This window comes from Lissotriton vulgaris, chromosome 10, assembly GCF_964263255.1.
Source record: "Lissotriton vulgaris chromosome 10, aLisVul1.2, whole genome shotgun sequence".
Taxonomy (NCBI): domain Eukaryota; kingdom Metazoa; phylum Chordata; class Amphibia; order Caudata; family Salamandridae; genus Lissotriton; species Lissotriton vulgaris.
Genome location: NC_141698.1, coordinates 1,119,277,468 through 1,119,290,033, shown reverse-complemented (window position 1 = coordinate 1,119,290,033; position 12,566 = coordinate 1,119,277,468).

Below are 12,566 nucleotides of genomic sequence, written 5' to 3'. Positions count from 1 at the left end.
ATCGTAGAACCCATCCATCAATTTTTGTAAGCCTATAGGGGTCCGGGAGAGAAGAACTGTATCGTCGGCATAAAGCAATACCGGTATAGGGGTGCCTCCTACTTGGGGGGCATCAGCATGGATTTGCTTTAATTCTTGTTCCACCGAGTTAATGAAGAGTGAGAAAAGCAACGGGGCTAATACACAGCCCTGTCGAATGCCAGATCTTACTCTAATCTTCCGTGTGCACTCACCCTCAGGACCATAACGAATTTGGGCGGATAAGTTAGAATAAAGTGTGGCTAAGAAATAGATGATATCGGGGGGGGGCTCCCATACCCAGCAGAGTTGTCCATAACAGGGCATGGTCGACCAAATCAAATGCGCTTGAAAGATCTGCAAAGCACAAAAATAAAGATCCCGTCTTGGCCTTGGTATACTTCCCTATTAAAAGGTTCAAGTTAATACATTGTTCAATCGTACCAAGGCCCTTTCTAAAGCCATATTGGGATGGGGCAAGAATGTTATTATCTAAGGCCCAATCTTCCAAGCGTGCTAACAGGACCCTACTCAAGATTTTTAGTGAGGAATCCAGCAGGGAGATAGGGCGGTAGTTCTTAGCCTCTCCTCTATCCCCCTTTTTATAGATTGGAATAATGATGGATTCGCCCCAGGTAGAAGGGGTCCTGTTATCCATAGCAGCATTAAAGGCTATGGTCAATAATGGGCTCCAGAGCGCTGGATCATATTTGTATAGGTCGATTGGTACCCCGTCTGGGCCTGGGGCTTTCCCCCCTTTGCTATTCCTTATTGCCAAATCCACCTCATAGGTCGTAATTCTCGGGGATTCAACTGGGGTAGTGCTAATGGTGTTAAAATTTGCAAAAGACCCTCCAGTTGGATCGAAGATCCCTGAGAAGTGGGCCACCCATCCATCTTCATTAACTTGGGCAGTGAGAACAGGGAATTCCTCTTTTTGCAGGAATGGGCTGTTGATGGTACTCCAAAATAGTTTACTGTCCCGGAGGGCTGCAGCTTTGCTCAGATCTTCCCAGGCTATTTCTCTAAGTTCTTGTTTCCTGATTTTGAGCTCATTTTTGTAATTAGCCCTCAGGGATTTAACCGCTTCCCTGTCTCTCGGGGTAGTTGAGAGGGCAAGTTTAAGGGATTTTAGTGCCCTTGTACATGCTTGGTTGAACCAACCCTGTGTGGCCTGTCTGGTTTTAGCCTTCTTTGAGGTGAGAGTTTGCTTAATTATGATACCCAGCCTCTCAAAGTTATTTATGGATTGTTCTGGGGGGACTTCCGTATCAAGGCAACTAAGTATCGTGTTTAGGCCAGCTTTCACCACCCTGCGATGTAAATTCTCTGCTTTTTCCCCACTCCACTTTATGCGAGTCCCATTTGGTCTACATGGGGTAATGTCATCGACAACCCTACCGGAGAATACATCCCTATGGAGCTCACAATATAAGACCATAGTAAGTGCATTGTGGTCACTCAGGTCGTGATCTAAGATCTGGGGGACCGAACAATGGGGAGCTACCCGGTTGGAAATGATCAGAAAATCAATAATAGAGGTGGTGTTTCTCCCCGTGAAGGTGGGCGCCAGATTACCCTCATTATCAGGGGCATGTTGGTGGATTGATATATCAATTTTTAACATTAGATTGTTAAGGGAAGTGCCATATGGAGAGTGAAGAAAGTGGAGTAAATTTTCCCCATTTTCCCCATCATAACCACAAGTAGTTGAGTATGAGAGGGGGCAAGTTCTAATATTAAAATCTCCTCCCCAAACAATATCATAGGATACAGTTGTATTGCAAAGAATGGAATCCAGAGCCGATTCGAGTTCATCTACTACAGTGGTGCTGGAGGGGTCAAAGGTGTTGTTATAATGGTAAATCAACAATAGATTTCTATCCCTGCCTACCGATATTTCCAAAATTTGCGAATGGGGCCCCACAATATGGCTTTTCCTTACGCGTAAAGGTAAGTGTACAGAAAGTAAAATCAACAATCCCCCTTTGGCCCTCCCCATTGCAGATTCCACCGCATTACAGTTATAAGAAACAAAACCATCGAAAGCAATATCTTCCACTGACCACGTTTCCTGCAGACATAAAATATCAAAATCCACAATGTGTTCCCTCCAACCCAGTGCTGAAACCTTTTGCCGCCACCCAGCAATGTTCCAGCTCATCAATGAATAACCCTTAACCCTTTTGTCAATTACTGTATTAATGTGGTTAGTTGAGACAGAGGGTGTAGTACGGGTCGTATCTAGGTGGATCAGATCCGGTACAGAGGGGGTAGCTGGGACAGGGGTAATGGGAATAGTTTCGGAACATTGTATGGTAGGGGTCGTAACGGGTGAAATCTGGGCCGGATTAGTGGAGATAGCTTCGGTAGGGGTGGATAAATGGACCTTGGATGGGACATCAGGTTTAGCCGGAATGTTGGTCGGCTTCAGAGAGCGAGTGACGTGGTGTAGTCAGTCTACTCCCTCCAGGCCATCTAAACAAGCATAGCGGTTATGATCCATAAAGGGGTGGAATTGGGGTGCGTATTGAGATTGTCTTGGTGGTCTAGCATCATATGCTCGTTGTCTGCCCCTCCGTTCCACAACGGACCAATCCCCTCTTCTTTGTTGGTAGCAAATGTTGGTTGGTGGGAAGAAATAGGAAACAGGAAGGGTTTGAATCGTTGAGTCAAAAGATCTGTTGAAACCTGCACATATATGGGATACTGTACGGGGGTCTCTAAAACTAACGGTTAGGCAGTCCCCATTGATGTTTTTAGGGGTCTTGCCTATCCATGGAACCCTCCTTACCATAATAATTTCATTATGCAGGTGGCCCGGCAGCGGTCTATTCCAGTTGAGCCATTTTATAACTTTGTTCTTCAAGGAACTAAAGGTTTCTGATTCCCCTGTTTCTAGTGGTGGTACTCCGGCTAAGATGACAGTAAACCGGTTTGCCTCCGGTGGTAAATCGGGCCGTCTAGGTCTAGGGGTATTGAGTGCCTCACTTGGTGCTCCCTGGGCCGTATGGTCTGTTGGGTTAATTTGGCTTGGTTGTTGACTCGCCACATTGTTAGTTGTTGGGTTATTGGGCTGAAATTGGATAAGGGGTGGTATGCAGGTATTAGGTGGAGGGATATTAGGTTGGTTCAAAACCGGATTGGGGGGAACGGGGATCGCAGGGATCGCAGGGGTTATGGTAGTCGTGGGGATGTGTTGGTTCTGAAGGTTACCAAGGGTGGCTAAAATGGAGGCAGATGTTTTCTCTACATTAGATATTCTGGAGCAAAGCCTATCCAGTTTAGCCTCTAATGGGGATATGATTGATTTAAGTAGTGCCACGGCCCATTCCATGGATATTTCTCTATTCGGAGGTTGGGCATCATGGGGGGTAAAGGTGGTCTGGGGTGGTGGTGCCTCCCGTACCTTAGCTGTTTTTGCAGCCCTTCCCGATTTAACTTCTTTTTTGTTGTATACTCTTTTCCGTTTCCTCACTGCACCCTCTCTTTCTCCACAGCTCTTAGACTCAGTAATACTCACATCAGGGTGGGATAAAATGGAGACATTATCGCTTACAGGTACACAGTTAGGGTCAGTGACAATGTCAATTGATACAACCGGGGTAGCTAGGTGGCTAGGGTCTTCCGTGGGCGGGGATATTGTGTCCACAATAGCAGGCTGATCGCTGTCTCTAATGGGCGTTTTAGCGTAAGCAAGGGGTCCTATAGATGATCGTTTCAGAGAAATAAGTTCAGTGGATAAACGCTTTTCCAATATGACTATCTCCTTATCAATAATGTTATTAGCCCTTATGAGGAATTTCTCCATACCTCCAGCGGTTGACAGACTACCAGTTAAGGAGGATTTAATCCTATTGTCTCTGCCGGCCATAGTCCTTAGGGATGGGGGCGCACACAGGTTAGAGAGGTGGCCCGGTCCGGTCACTCCGGGTCACGAACGGTCCCGCCCTTGTCCCGGGCTTCTCCCGGTCGCTCCCGCGAAGCGGGGACACTGCTCTCTTTATGACTCTACAGCTGTATGGTCGTGAGGTGATAGGTGGGGGGCGTGGCCAGCGGGGAGAGCAGCCCAGGTGTTGCAGATTGGGCGCACAGGGGCTCCTGGACGTTGGAGTCCCTGCCTATGCTCGCAGCCCCGCTGGTCGACTTCGCCTTTCCCCGCGCTCCTCCTATTGGCCCCTCAGCAACCAGCAGTCACCAGGAGCAGATGACGCGCTGCGGGACCCGCGAAGCGGGTCCGGCGAGATGTTGGATGGCTGGTGACGAGGGTCCGTTCTGCCAAGACGAGCAGAGATGCCGCACTCCTCCAAAGACCAGGTAAAGGCAAAAGAAACAGCTTCCAAGGGTCCCACAGGGGCGAGAGTGAAGCCCGTTTTTCACTCTGTCGGTGGGGGGCGTGGCCAGCGGGGAGAGCTGCCCAGGTGTTGCAGATTGGGCGCGCAGGGGCTCCTGGACTTTGGAGTCCCTGCCTATGCTCGCAGCCCCGCTGGTCGACTTCGCCTTTCCCCGCGCTCCTCCTATTGGCCCCTCAGCAACCAGCAGTCACCAGGAGCAGATGACGCACGCTGCGGGACCCGCGATGCGGGTCCGGCGAGATGTTGGATGGCTGGTGACGAGGGTCCGTTCTGCCAAGACGAGCAGAGATGCCGCACTCCTCCAAAGACCAGGTAAAGGCAAAAGAAACAGCTTCCAAGGGTCCCACAGGGGCGAGAGTGAAGCCCGTTTTTCACTCTGTCGGTGGGGGGCGATTAAAGGACTCAGTAGAATGGTAATGGGAAATGCAACAATTGCACCCAAAAAATTGTTTGTAGCTGAAACAGATCAAACATTACTATAAAAATATGACTTATGTTGCTGCGAAGTGGAGGCCTTGGCAAAGGTTGACTGGTCACCTTTCTCACTGCTGCATTTCTATGTCACTCAGGTACGAATTGGGCAAAAACTTTGCAGAGGCTGTTAGTATGTATAAAAATGTCAAAATAAAGTATCATAAAATGTACCGCATTACTCTGTAGCCTTTTTTTACTGCATAATTTAGTCAATATTGCACCATAATTTTGTCCTCCATTGCTGCATAACTCCAGTGGCCCAAAAGCAGGCAGCACATGTTAAAAGTGCTTGTGCATGAAGCAGAGACCATGAAGATTGCTAAATTAGTTTGGTGTGCATGCAAATCCTACATTGACAATCCTTGGTAAGTTGCACTACTACTGCTGAAAAAGGCCAATGGAGGTACCAAAGAGTGAGGTAGACCAGCCTCAAGGGTCTTGTGACCTCAATGACAGAGTCATTGTCACTCTAGGGTGTGCTTCTTTGTATGCCTGCCTGCAAGACTGGAGGTGAACTTCAATATGAATTGTGGTGGACAGGCCTTCAAGGGTAAGTCATACTTGCCACCCCTAGGGTCCACCTGCTGGTGCTAATACACCAGGGTTTCTAAGGCTTATTGGGGCCTTCCGAGGTCTATCATGGGAATGTGCTTTGTCAAGAGAGTGGACTGGTGGACTTGTCATGAAGGCTGAACCTGGTTCTCCAAATTCTGTATTTCTGGCCAGAGTGCCACGTCCTCTCCCCCACTGAACACCATACTGACCCACTGAGAGAAACTAGCACTGCCTTCAGCTACAACCCTACTGTGCTGTGACTCAATTCTAATTATGCACTAGTCAAGAGTAATATGCTGCCTGAAAAGAAGTAATAATTTAAGATGTGTACAGAGTCAAAGCTGATGCTGGTGCCATGTGTGGGCAGATGTATGGGGCACTTCGAGCCTGAACAAGTTTGGGTTGGCTGAGAATACAATCGTTGGAGCAATAACCAAACTCCCCAAGAACACTCAGCTCATACGCTTAGACGTGATATGGATCTTAACTCATTGATACATGAGGCACAAGTGAGGCCTCTACTTTAATGGAGAATGGTAAAATACTCCCTAGAACTGGATGATTACCGTGGAGAATTGGGCGATGTTGTATCTTTGGATAGCTCAGGAACAATCAAGCGGTTATCCTATCTCCAAGAACTACTAGTGCAACTTGGTGGCCTCTGGTCTCTTCCAGCATTCACAACTTGTTTATCTAAGGCAACACTTAAGAACACATTTTGAAACTATATCCACCTTACTGAGTTCCAAAATGTGCCTGAGGGTTGCTTATTTTCTTCTTCTTAGATTTTAAACCTGAGTTTGAATTTGAGTCTTTTTTGGATGTCATCAATCTTTCAGCTACCTTAAACTTCAAGATAGCACTTTACCAATATTGTCTTCATTAGCAAAATGCAATCAACCAACTCCTACAAGCATTGTATGTCCAGTCTGTCAAAAGACAGATAAAACACTACAATGCTTTATTTTATTTTGCCCTGGCTACACTCTAACTAGGAAAGCATGGATAATTCCGTTGTGCAAGCATCTTGGCTGTCGTAATTTATACGCTGGCACACAAGTTCTTCGTTCAGAATCTTCACAACTAGTTGTCTGTGCTGTATCCAAGTATCTTCAGTGGAGACGGTCAATTAGGTGCAAGTGATGGAGCGAAGTTCCATAAAAAACCTTGCTCTGAAGCAAACCCGTCATTAAAGTATAATCCTGTACTAAACTAATGTTTTGTGAATAATACTATGCATATATATCAATTACATTTTAGTCTATGGGAAGCGAAGCTTGCCTATGTGTATTTCTAACAAGTAACTTTGGTGCTTCTAAAATGGCTGCCAAAGCGTGGCACTTTTAAAGCGCATGCGTCTACTGCATCTATGTTGTATGACATGTCTTTGCTTTGGTGGGAAATCTTGCAGCTGCGCACTAGCTTTAAAAATGTCCTCTTGAAACTCACATGGTATTACGCATGCTTTGTCACAACTAACATTTGTAATTTCTACTAGGCTGCTAATGCAAAATATATTATAAGTAAATGGGCATAGAGTAGAGATAAAGGGTATCCAGTGAAATCATTTATTTTTGGTAGTAACATGTTTTCTCTTTGACTTCTCTATTAGTTCGCATTTGGGCCTCTGACCGAACAAAACCCCACTGGTCACCTGTTGTGGGTGCTGTACTGACATCACAGAGTGCTGCACTGAGATTGGTCGAAACAGCAGGTGTGTGACTGACGCGAAATTGTAAAGAAGGGTTCAGGAGTAAGGAGTAAGATTGATGTCACAGAAAAGCCACGCAAGCATTGGTTAAACGAAGTAAGCAAGACAGAAGTTGAATGGTCCAAGAAATAAAAGCTTTGCTGTTGTTCGATAAGGCTTTAGAGCATGGGTACGCACAAACTTTCTCTCAGGGCCAATTTACAGTGTGGTTTGTGGCTGAGGGCCGCACCAGTGGGGGCGGGGTCAGAGGGGGAGGGGGCTGGGCTAAAGCAAAAAACAATTGTGACCATGAGTTTGAACACAGGTCCCTGCAGCAGACGCCTTTGTTCAGTGAGCCACCAGACCCGGCATACACACATCCCTCTCCCTCTCTCTCTCTCTCTCACTCCCTCTCTCCCTCTCTCCCTCTCTCTCTGTCTCTCACTCTCTCCCTCTCCCTCTCTCTGTCTCCCTCCCTTGCTCTCCCTCAGTCTGTCTCCCTCCATCTGTCTCCATCCATCTCCCTCTCTCTGTCTCCCTCCCTCACTCTCCCTCGCTCTCCCTCCGTCTGTCTCCCTCCGTCTATCTCCCTCTGTCTGTCTCCCTCCATCTGTCTCCCTCTGTCTCCATACGTCTGTCTCCCTCCTTCTTTCTCCCTCCGTCTCCCTCTAGGTCTCTGTCTCCCTCGCTCAGTCTCGCTCTGTCTCCGTCCCTCTGTCTCCATCCCTCTGTCTCTCTCCACTGTCTCCCTCCCTCCTCTGTCGCCCTCCTCCCTCTGTTGCCATCCTTCCTCTGTTGCCATCCTCCTTCTGTCACCTTCCTCCCTCTGTCTGTCTCTCTCTGTCTCCCTCTCTCTCTGTCTCCCTCTCTCTCTTTCTTCCTCTGTCTCCGTCCCCCTCTGTCTCCCTCCCTCTGTCTCCCTCCCTCTGTCTCTATCCCTCTGTCTCACTCCCCCTGTCTCTCACCCTCTGTCTCCCTCTCTGTCTTCCTCCCTCTCAGTCTCCCTCCCCCTCTCCCTCCCTCTCTGTCTACCTCCCTCTGTCTCCCTCCCTCTCTCCCTCGCTGTCTCTCTCCCTCCCTCTCTCCCTCCCTGTCTTTCTCCCTGGCTCTCTCCCTCCCACTCCCTTCTTCTGTCTCCCTCCCTCTGTCTTCCTCACTCTGTCTCCCTCCCTGTCTCCCTATCTCCCTGTCTCCCTCCCTCTGTCTCTCTCCCTCTGTTTCCCTCCCTCCATCTCCTTTGATCTCTGCTTCCCTCTCTACCTCCCTCTCTGCCTCCCTCTCTCTGTCTCTCTCAGTCTCCCTTCCTCTCTCTCCCTCTTTCACCCTCTGTCTCCCTCCCTGTCTCCCTCCCTCTGTCTCCCTCCCTCTGTCTCCCTCCCTCCGTCCGTCTCCCTCCCTCTGTCTCCCTCCCTGTCTCCCTCCCTTTCCCTCCCTCTGTCTCCCTCTCTCTCTGCCTCCCTCGCTGCCTCCCTCTCTGCATCCCTCTCTCTGTCTTCCTTCATCTTCCTCTGTTACCCTCTGTCACCCTCTGTCTTCCTCTTTCCCTCTGTCACTCTCTGTCTCCCTCCCTCTCACTTGCTCTGTCTCCCTCCCTCTCCCTCCCTCTTTCTCCCTCCTTCTGTCTCCCCACTGACTGCCTCTCTCTCTGTCTCCCTCTCTGTCCCCCTGTCTGTCTCCCTGTCTCCCTCCCTCTGTCTCCCTCAGTCTCCCTCCCTCTCTCTCCCTCCCTGTCTCCCTCCCTCTGTCTCCCTCCCTGTCTCCCTCCCTCTCTGCCTCCCTCTTTTTGTCTCTCTTTGTCTCCCTTCATGTCCCTCCCTCTGTCTCCCTTTGTCCCTCTGTCACCCTCTGTCTACCTCCCTCTGTCTCCCTCCCTCTCCCTCCCTCTGTCTCCCTCCCTCTAGCTCCCTCCCTGTCTCCCTGTCTCTCTCCCTCTGTCTTCCTTCCCACTCCCTCCCTCTGTTTCCCTCCCTGTCTCCCTCCCTCTGTCTCCCTCCCTGTCTCGCTCCCTCTCCCTCCCTCTGTCTCCCTCCCTCTCTGCCTCCTTCTCTGCCTCCCTCTCTCTGTCTCTCTCTGTCTTCCTTCCTCTCCCTCCGTTACCTTCTGTCACCCTCTGTCTCCCCCTGACTGCCTCTCTCTGTCTCCCTCTCTGTCACCCTGTCTCCCTCCCTCTGTCAACATCTGTCTCCTCCCTCCCTGTATCTCCCTCCCTCTCCCTCCCTCCCTCTCCTTTGTCTCCCTCCCTCTGTCACCCTGTCTCCCTCCCTCTCTCTCCGTCTGTCCCCCTCCCTCTGTCAACCTCTGTCTCCCTCCCTCTCCCTCCCTCTCCTTCCCTCCCTCTTCCTCCCTCCCTCTCCCCTCTTCCTCCCTCCCTCTCCCCTCTTCCTCCCTCTGTCACCTCACCCCGTGTGTGTGTGTGTGTGTGTGTGTGAGCTCTCAGCCCGGGCTGAGACAGCTTCCCCTGCGCACACACAGCCACACCTGAGTACTTCACACAGGTCTTTAAAAGACAATTTACATATTAATTAAGCTTTGTTGTATTTCACCTCTTTGTGCACCTGCATCTCCACTCTGACAATCACTGGAATCCCCAGGCCGCCACAGAGCAGAGTCTCTGAGAGTCCGGGCTGCTGCAACCCTAAGCACCTACCATGAAGAAGAGTTATTATTCATTTGCAGAAGCATTACCAGAAATACGAAAATATTTCATGAACAATTAACTGATTTAGCCTTTGAAATGGGAATCAAAATAGGGAAATCCAAAGTGTTATAAAGACCTTATAGAGCAGAATTCAGGACTTAGAATTCAGGACTTAGAAAATATGAATATATCAGGAAGGAATTTGCAAGTTAAAGAGTTGCTGTCAATCTTACAAAAATGGGGAGACTTAGATAAATGGAAAGCAAGATGGATGAAGAAAAAGGAAGAAGCATAGGCAAATAGAACGGCCTCTGAATTTGTTTTAAAAGAAACAGGAAAGATCAAAAAGTTGTGCCCCATGAGAGAGGTACCAGGAGGAGGGTATGTACATGTCCCTTGGACCAGGCAGGATATTTTATCATTTACAAATGATTTCCCAAAGCTCAGAGAAAAACAGGTGCACCATCAGAAGAAGTGATGAAAAAGTATAACCAAGAATAACATATTTGAAAGGAAAAAATTCCTCCAAAGGTGACTCATTGGATAAGAATAGATAGAAAGACCCATGACAGAAAATAATCTGTACATACCTACTATGAACGGCTATCCAAGTCTTTAAACAATATAGTGGGATCGAGAGTATTGGAGACAAAGACATGGGACATTTTGTGTATCATTTTGTAACTGGATTAAAAATAGAAATAGGAGACATGATTCGTCAGCACATGTTGTGCTGGCAACTGAAACCAATAGATGAAATACTTAAATATGCAAAATATTGTGGCGATGAAATTGACAACAAGAGGAAGAAACTAGAAGAAAAAGTTATGTGGGCACACGTGAATTAGCTGAACAGCAGGAACTACAGTTAAGTAATCAATCAGGAAATCAAGGGAAATTTACAAGGTTTAGGTGAGAACAATGGGGGAAAGCCGAAGGGGAAGTTAAGTGGAGAAGAGGCAAAGAAAAAGTTTCCCTGTCATGGGTGCAGACAATTGGGGCATTGGAAAAACGAGTGTAAAAATATACAAATAAATAATTGCCCAAATCATAGTTTAAATTCACAGACGCAGAATGAGGTGGCAATGAGTCAACTGCAGCAGGTTGCAAATCTACAAAATCAGTTGCCATCTGCCCCATGCCAAAATTTGTGAACCAAGCCAAGTACAGAACAGACACCAGATTCCAAGGAGAAAGTGGTAAGAAAAATGTTGTAACATCACAATTTCTTTTACAGGACACATTTTTCGATGACATCCAATGACAGTGCCTGAGAGAGGAGGAAAAGGAGTGCGTACTAGGCGCATCCTTGCCGGTAGATCAGTCAGGTCCATACATTGAGGGTAAAGTAGTAGGGAACAATATCACCTTCTTGTTGGACACTGGTGCTACCCGCTCTACTGTGAGAACAACAGATATTCCAAACCTCCTCCTCTCGGGTGACGCAATCCAAGTAGTAGGAGTCTCAAACAGACAGATTAGAACCCCTATTACAAAGCCAATGGAAGTACGAATTGGAAATTTTAAAGAAATGCATATGTTCGTGGTATGTGATTCCAGTCCTGTGAACCTGTTAGGTAGGGACCTTCTTTGCAATATTAATTGCACTATATTTTGCACACTGGATGGTGTTGTAATCCATACCCCTGACGAAGACGGGGTATTTAAAATTATGTTAGCTAAACAAGGCACCGAAGTTGATGACATGTATTCTTTAACGACAGGAGACGATTTACCAGAAGAAGTCCAAACAGGTGAATCTTAAAGTATGGGATTTTTCAGGAAAAGAAGTAGGCTTAATGGCAAATGTAGACCCCATAAGAGTGACAGTGAAAGAAGGTGCCGTTTACCCAAATACTCGACAATATAAGATGAGTCCCAAAGTTAAAGCTGGTGTTGCAGCAGGGATTGAACGTATGATTGAGCAAGGCATTCTTAAAGAAATAATGAGCAGTCCTTGTAATTTGCCCATAATTGGCATTAAGAAATCAAACAGAAAATATAGGATAGTGCAAGACTTTAGGAAAATTAATAAGATGGTAGTACCATGTTGTCCAGTAGTGCCAAATCCTGTAGTAAATCTACACCAAATACCATGGAGGGCAGAATGGTTTCCCATAATTGATTTATGTCATGCATTCTTTTCCATTCCGTTGCATCCTGATAGCCGGTTTTTATTTTATTTTAAATTTGAGGCTCATATTTTTGTTTGGAATCACGTTCTTCAAAGGTATACAGAAAGTCCTTCAATCTTCAATCAGATTCTGAAAAGGTATTTAGAAACCTTAGTAATACCTAGAAGATCAGTACTGGTACAGTATATAGATGACCTGCTGGTTGTGTCACAAATGAGAGATGACTGTGTTGCCCTATTGAATCACTTAGCTGCAAAGTGTCCCCAGAAAAAAATAAAATTTAGCCAGCCTGAAGTCAAATATTTAGGACACCAAATACAATGAGCTACTACAAAAGTGACCCCTGAAAGAATCAAAATAATACAGCAAATGAAATTACCACAAACTCAGAGATAAATAAGAATGTTCCTTGGGGTGGTAGGATACTGCACACAATGGATTGTATGGTTTTCAATATTAGCCAAACCCTTGATACAAATGACAAAGAAACGACCAAAAGACCCAATAGAATGGGATGATGAAAGCAGAAAAGCATTTAAAATTTTACGACAATGTCTATGTTAAGCACCTACTTTAGGCTTGCCAAATTATGCAAAGGAATTTGCTCTGTTCTGCTGTGAAAGATATAGTTGTGCACTTTCAGTTTTGACTCAAAGACATGGTCTAATGAGACGTCCAGTGGCATATTTTCTGCCACTTTA